Here is an 8,156-nt window from a genome sequence, read left to right as displayed (position 1 = left end):
ACCCTCTATATCAGCCACCCAGGCCATAGACTGTCACTGTTCACTCTACTACCCTCTACATCAGCCACCCAGGCCATAGACTAGTCACTTGACAAACGGTACCCGGAACATCCTCCTGCAACAGGCTCTCATCCCCAAGTAAGACTGCTATATCTACATATATTCATGTACAAATAAATACCTTATTATTATCTATCCTGATGAAATACCTTAGTCTAGTCTTTATCCTGCCTTCATGTAGATATCTACCTCAAATACCTCATTATTATCTATCCTGATGACTAGTCACTTTACCCTGCCTTCATGTAGATATCTACCTCAAATACCTCATTATTATCTATCCTGATGCCTAGTCACTTTACCCTGCCTTCATGTACATATCTACCTCAAATACCTTATTATTATCTATAATAATAATAATAATAATAATATGCCATTTAGCAGACGCTTTTATCCAAAGCGACTTACAGTCATGTGTGCATACATTCTACATATGGGTGGTCCCGGGATCGAACCCACTGATGCCTAGTCACTTTACCCTGCCTTCATGTACATATCTACCTCAACATTGATACAGTGCTTGGTCTCTGAACACACTGTATTGATACGGTGCTGGTTATTCTCTGGTCTCTGACACACTGTGATACGGTGCTGGTTATTCTCTGGTCTCTGAACACACTGTATTGATATGGTGCTGGTTATTCTCTGGTCTCTGAACACACTGTATTGATACGGTGCTGGTTATTCTCTGGTCTCTGAACACACTGTATTGATATGGTGCTGGTTATTCTCTGGTGAACACACTGTATTGTTATTCTCTGGTCTCTGAACACACTGTATTGATATGGTGCTGGTTATTCTCTGGTCTCTGAACACACTGTATTGATACGGTGCTGGTTATTCTCTGGTCTCTGAACACACTGTATCTCGAGATGTGTTTCCCAGTACTGTGTCCATGTAGCCCACCTGCCAGGGCCTTGATGATGTCATCCCTCTTGTTGTGGGAACTGTTCCGGGCCTTGAAGGCGATCTGGTAGCTGCCCTGGTTGGGGGCTTTAAACCACGGCTCTAAGAACACACTCAGGTACTTATCCATGTCTTCCTGGAACGCCTTGCACGTTCCACTCACCTAGAACACACAGAGAAGCATCAGAACCACAAGGAACCCCCCCCACCACCACCACCACCACCAAAAAACCCCACACATTCCCAAAAAGAGACATTCTTCCAGCCAGTCTTTCCCTCTCTCTTCTGGTTGGACGGTCAGGAAACCTCCATGCCATCTGATACTCAGCCCCATGACATTACTTGTGCTCACCGGCAGCATTCTGAGGATGACTCGTGACTTGTTCTTTTTGGTGATGTGGAGGTCTGACAGGATGTGATGCACCAGCTTCTCAGGGTCTGGAGAGAGAGAGAGGGAGAGAGAGAGAGAGAGATAGAGGGGGGAGAGAGAGAGAGAGAAAGAGAGGGAGAGAGAGAAGAGAGAGACAGAGAGGAGAGAGAGACAGAGAGGGGAGAGAGACAGAGAGGGAGAGAGACAGAGAGGGAGAGAGACAGAGAGGGAGAGAGAGAGAGAGAGGGGAGAGAGACAGAGAGGGGAGAGAGAGAGGGGAGAGAGAGAGAGAGGGGAGAGAGACAGAGACGGGAAAGAGAGAGAGACAGAAAGAGAGACGGGAGAGAGACGGAGCGAGAGAGAGAAAGACAGAGACATGGAGAGAGAGAGGAGAATAAAAATACTAGTTAGTTATAAACAATACAGACTATTTTGAGAACTTCTGAATAGGTGTAACTGTCAATGTAGGCAGTTCTTTATTGAACTAAGGATAAAACCTAGCCTGGTCCCAGATCTGTTTCTGCTATCATGTCAGCTCCTTGTCATGCCAAGTAGTGGCATGACGGCACGAAACAGACTGGTACCCAGGCTAGGATAAAACTAAGGATTATTGAAATGAGCTAAAGAACTATGATAAAAGTGTCTGCTATAAATGAGTCGTCTCACTCTCCACTCAGGGCCCTGGTCCAGGGTAGTGGGCTCCCGAGTGACACAGCGGTCTAAGGCACAGCATCTCAGTGCTAGAGGGGTCACTACAGACACCCTGGTTCGAATCCAGGCTGTATCACAACCGGCCACGATTGGCCCAGTATCGTCCTGGTTTGGCCGGTTGTAGGCCGTCATTGTAAATAAGAATTTGTTCTTAACTGACTTGCCATGTTAAATAAAGGTTCAATTAAAAAAATATATATACTGGGAGTCTTTTGACATGCTTCATCTCTGTGTAAGGAGCTGGGATGCTGTCTGTCAAACTCTTCCTCACCGAGGTTCTTGGTCTTGATGAAGATGACATTGTTGGCCCCGCTGTCCATGGCCTGGAAGCGCCGCTGCAGTTTCCCGACGACGCTTGAGCTGCTTCACCTCCTTCTTCAGAGCCGCCTCCACATCTTCATCCTCCTCTTCCTCACTAGTGCTCTCCTCTGGTTCCTTAAACTGGGTTTAGAGAAGTTAGTTTAAACAACAAAAAAAAGACTTAAGATTTATAACTATTAACAAAGATTACTAACCAATAAAATATGTACAGTACAAAAAATAACTAATAACAATTCACACTGAAAGTTGGCTTGGCTCAGTTACTTTAGAAATGACTCCTATTTACGTTCAGTTGATGCCTGATTTGAATGACATGATTGGACAGTTATCCGTTCCACCAGTGACGAGTTCAAGGAAGGAATTAAGGGAAACACCTCGTCACGTGGCCTCGCTAAATGTACTGCTTACATTCTCAGGTCCATAGAGTTGGTCGGCGTATTCGTTCAGCAGGTTGAAAGCTTCCGCGGTGCATTTCCTCTCGTTCATATTGCAGGTGATGAGGACACCTTGCATGCCCACCTCGAGCTCCCGGGAACCCTTGTACTTCTTACTCCGGTGTCCGCCGCCATAGCGTTTCTTACTGCGCTTTCTCAAGTCTTGTGCTTCGGACATATTTGATCATATACAGGACTCCTGGATAATAGTTTGTTAACTGTTAGAAAAAAAACACATTTACCTGGATAACATTAACTATCTGGTTTATTGTTTGGCACTAGCAAGTATAGCAGAATTTGCTAGCTAGCTAACATGCAAGCACAACAAACGACACGAGCCGGGATTGCTTACGTTAGCTACTGTACTAAATCTCAATCCTTGATCCTACACGTTGGATTAAATGCTAACAATGTATCGTTTAATTTGCTAAATTACAGAGCTACAAGTCAACGTTTATAGTACTCTTCTCGAGTTAAGCCTGAAGGTACTCGTGGGCTCCTTTCTTCATTCAAACACGCGAGTGTTGTGAGCAGCAAAAGGGGAATCGGCGTATCGCCTTCAAAATAAAAGTCCCCATTGAAACATGCAAACTAATAAAACTATTAGAAATCATGACACATTTGGACTATAAATGTTTAAAAACGTTTTAAATGTTGTTAGAAAAATTCAACATTAGACTATTTGACAACAAAATGGTTAAATCCGTTGATCGCACTGTGGATGTATAAACTGTGGATGTATAAACTTAGGGATGATGGTCCAAGCGCACCATTTACATTTAAGTCATTTAGCAGACGCTCTTAAGACCAAGACAGTCGTGGAGAGGGCACGACACAACCTATTCCGCCTGGGGAGACTGAAAAGATTTGGCACGGGTCCTCAGATCCTCAAAAGGTTTTACAGCTGCACCACCGAGAGCATCCTGACTGGCTGCATCACTGCATGGTATGGCTCCGACCTCCCAAAAGGCACTTACAGAGGGTAGTCCATACAGCCCAGGACGTCAACGGGACCACGATTCCTGCCATGCAGGACCTCTATACCAGGCGGTGTCAGTGTTTCAGAGGCGGTATAAGAGGAAGGCCCTAAAAACTGTTAAAGACTGCTAAGTCTAGGTCCAAGAGGCTTCTAAACAGCTTCTACCCCCAAGACACAACACTCCTGAACATCTAATCACATGGATATTTGCATTGCCCCCCACCCCTTATTACACCCCTGCTACTCTCTGTTGTTATCATCTAGTAGTCACTTTAATAATTCTTATTTTTATTGGTACATGTACATATTACCTCGACAAACCACTGTGCCCCCCTGTTGGTTGGCACATTGACTCTGTAGGGATCGGTACCCCACTGTATATAATCTTGCTATTGTTATTTTACTGCTGCTCTTTAATTACTTGTAACTTTTATTTCACTCTTTTTTTATTGGTACTGCATTGTTGGTTAGGGGCTCGTTAGTAAGCATTTCACTGTAAGGTCTACTACACCTGTTGGTTAGGGATCGTTAGTAAGCATTTCACTGTAAGGTCTACTACACCTGTTGGTTAGGGGCTCGTTAGTAAGCATTTCACTGTAAGGTCTACTACACCTGTTGGTTAGGGGCTCGTTAGTAAGCATTTCACTGTAAGGTCTACTACACCTGTTGGTTAGGGGCTCGTTAGTAAGCATTTCACTGTAAGGTCTACTACACCTGTTGGTTAGGGGCTCGTTAGTAAGCATTTCACTGTAAGGTCTGCTACACCTGTTGGTTAGGGGCTCGTTAGTAAGCATTTCACTGTAAGGTCTACTACACCTGTTGGTTAGGGGCTCGTTAGTAAGCATTTCACTGTAAGGTCTACTACACCTGTTGGTTAGGGGCTCGTTAGTAAGCATTTCACTGTCAGGTCTACTACACCTGTTGGTTAGGGGCTCGTTTCAGTCAGGTCTAGCATTTCACTGTAAGGTCTACTACACCTGTTGGTTAGGGGCTCGTTAGTAAGCATTTCACTGTCAGGTCTACTACACCTGTTGGTTAGGGGCTCGTTAGTAAGCATTTCACTGTAAGGTCTACTACACCTGTTGGTTAGGGGCTCGTTAGTAAGCATTTCACTGTAAGGTCTACTACACCTGTTGGTTAGGGGCTCGTTAGTAAGCATTTCACTGTATTTCACTGTAAGGTCTACTACACCTGTTGGTTAGGGGCTCGTTAGTAGTAAGGTCTACTTTCACTGTAAGGTCTACTAAACCTGTTGGTTAGGGGCTCGTTAGTAAGCATTTCACTGTAAGGTCTACTACACCTGTTGGTTAGGGCTCGTTAGTAAGCATTTCACTGTAAGGTCTACTACACCTGTTGGTTAGGGGCTCGTTAGTAAGCATTTCACTGTAAGGTCTACTACACCTGTTGGTTAGGGCTCGTTAGTAAGCATTTCACTGTAAGGTCTACTACACCTGTTGGTTAGGTTTAGTAAGGGCTCGTTGGTTAGGGCCTCGTTAGTAAGCATTTCACTGTAGGTCTACTACACCTGTTGGTTAGGGGCTCGTTAGTAAGCATTTCACTGTAAGGTCTACTACACCTGTTGGTTAGGGGCTCGTTAGTAAGCATTTCACTGTAAGGTCTACTACACCTGTTGGTTAGGGGCTCGTTAGTAAGCATTTCACTGTAAGGTCTACTACACCTGTTGGTTAGGGCTCACTGTTCTACTACACCTGTTGGTTAAGCATTTCACTGTCAGGTGGAATGTATCTACGTTGGTTAAGGCGCATGTGACTGATACATTTTGATTTGAACTTCAGAATTGCAAATCAAATCAAATTGTATTGGTCACATACACACGGTTAGCAGATATTAATGCAAGTATAGCGAAATGCTTGTTCTTCTAGTTCTGACAGTGCAGTAATATCTTAACAAGTAATCTAACAATTCCCCAACAACTGCCTAATACACACAAATCAAAAAGGGTGAATAAGAATATGTACATGTAAGTGTAACAGTATAACTTTAGTCCGTCCCCTCGCTCCGAACCCGGGGCGTGAACCAGGGACCTTCTGCACACATCAACATCTGACACCCACGGAGCATCGTTACCCATCACGCCACAAAAGCCGTGGCCCTTGCAGAGCAACGGGAACCACTACTTCAAGGTCTCAGAGCAAGTGACGTCACCGATTGAAACGCTATTAGCGCGACCACCGCTAACGAGCTAGCCATTTCACATCGGTTAAATAAGTATATGGATGAGCGATGGCCGAGCTGCGTAGGCAAGGTGCAGTAGATGGTATAAAATACAGTACACGTGATGTGAGTACATTTACATTTAAGTCATTTAGCACAGACGCTCTTATCCAGAGCGACTTACAAATTGGTGCATTCACCTTATGACATCCAGTGGAACAGCCACTTTACAATAGTGCATCTAAATCTTTTAAGGGGGGGGGGTGGGAAAGATTACTTTATCCTATCCTAGGTATTCCTTAAAGAGGTGGGGTTTCAGGTGTCTGTGTAATGTGAGATACGTAAACATTATTAAAGTGCCATTATTTATAGTGGCATTGTATAAAGTGACTCGTGATCCATTTATTAAAGTGGCCAGTGATTGGGTTTCAAAGTAGGCAGCAGCCTCTCTGAGTTAGTGATGGCTGTTTTGCAGTCTGATGGCCTTGAGATAGAAGCTGTTTTTCAGTCTCTCGGGCCCCAGCTTTGATGCAGCTGTACTGACCCTGCCTTCTGGATGATAGCGGGGTGAACAGGCAGTGGCTCGGGTGTTTGATGTCCTTGATGATCTTTTTGGCCTTCCTACATACAGTATTTACACATGTTATGGTCTGGTGAAGGCTGGCTGAATTCTGGAAAAGAGGATGTTCTTTTCCTGTTATCTCAGCATGCCCTACAGAGGATCCCTTCTTCCTGTTATTATATCTCAGCATGCCCTACAGAAGATCCCGTCTTCCTGTTCTTTTATCTCAGCATGCCCTACAGAGTATCCCAACTTCCTGTTATTTTATCTCAGCATGCCCTACAGAGTATCCCAACTTCCTGTTATTTTATCTCAGCATGCCCTACAGAGGATCCCGTCTTCCTGTTATTTTATCTCAGCACGCCCTACAGAGGATCCCGTCTTCCTGTTATTTTATCTCAGCATGCCCTACAGAGGATCCCATCTGCCTGTTATTTTATCTCAGCATGCCCTACAGAGGATCCCTTCTTCCTGTTCTTTTATCTCAGCATGCCCTACAGAGGATCCCGTCTTCCTTATTTTATCTCCCTGTTTTTGTTTGCTCGGGAAATGTTGATACTGGAGACTGTTATCAGAAGAAACTGTGTAACCAGGCATTTTTATAGCGACTAAGAAAATGCATTGTCATTGATGGGAAGGTTGGTTATCCTCCGACAATGTCACAATGGATGGCAGGAATGTCAAGTTATGTACCACTAGATTTGATTTATTACAAACTTAAGGGTGTTCTGGGCAACTTTTAGAAGGTCTGGATGCATTATATGGAATACAGTATGACGAAAGGAGTATGTGTTGAAAACATGCCCAGGTCAGGGGAGATACCTAGTCTATTTAGGCAATCCCTAGCTACTGGTCTGCTCAGTCCTGGTTCTGGGGGTCTGTGTGTTGTCACTCTGGCCTTGGCTTAACACACCCGAAACCAATAATGAATGTTTCATTAAGATCCTTAAGCTCAGCGGGGTGTGTAGGTTGGTGCGCTGCAGGGTGGTGGACTCCTAGGGGCAGGGTGGTAAACCCCTAGGGGCAGGGTGGTGGACTCCTGGGGGCAGGGTGATGGACCCCTAGGGGCAGGGTGATGGACCCCTATGGGCAGGGGTGGTAAACCCCTAGGGGCAGGGTGGTGGACCCTAGGGGCAGGGTGGTGGACTCCTAGGGGCAGGGTGGACTGGGGCAGGGTGGTGGACCTAGGGGCAGGGTGGTAAACCCCTAGGGGCAGGGTGGTGGACTCCTGGGGGCAGGGTGATGGACCCCTAGGGGCAGGGTGATGGACTCCTAGGGGCAGGGTGGTGGACCCCTATGGGCAGGGTGGTAAACCCCTAGGGGCAGGGTGGTGGACTCCTAGGGGCAGGGTGGTGGACTCCGAGGGGCAGGGTGGTGCACTCCTAGGGGGCAGGGTGGTGGACTCTAAGGGCAGGGTGGTGGACTCCTAGGGGCAGGGTGGTGGACCCCTAGGGGCAGGGTGATGGACTCCTAGGGGCAGGGTGGTGGACCCCTATGGGCAGGGTGGTAAACCCTTAGGGGCAGGGTGGTAAACCCCTAGGGGCAGGGTGGTGGACTCCTAGGGGCAGCGTGGTGGACTCCTAGGGGCAGGGTGGTGGACTCCTATGGGCAGGGTGGTAGGGGCAACCCCTATGGGGG

At 46.3% G+C, this 8,156-nt stretch overlaps 1 pseudogene; it reads right to left on the bottom strand.

The window, feature by feature from the left end:
* Positions 1 to 811: 811 nt before the first annotated feature.
* Positions 812 to 3,335, bottom strand: LOC124023835 (annotated as a pseudogene).
* Positions 3,336 to 8,156: the final 4,821 nt, after the last annotated feature.

Source organism: Oncorhynchus gorbuscha, unplaced genomic scaffold (genome assembly GCF_021184085.1).
Source record: "Oncorhynchus gorbuscha isolate QuinsamMale2020 ecotype Even-year unplaced genomic scaffold, OgorEven_v1.0 Un_scaffold_1694, whole genome shotgun sequence".
In the NCBI taxonomy this organism is placed as follows: Eukaryota; Metazoa; Chordata; class Actinopteri; order Salmoniformes; family Salmonidae; genus Oncorhynchus; species Oncorhynchus gorbuscha.
The sequence above is the reverse complement of the archived record's forward strand: the minus strand, read 5'-3'. Positions and strand labels throughout refer to the sequence as shown.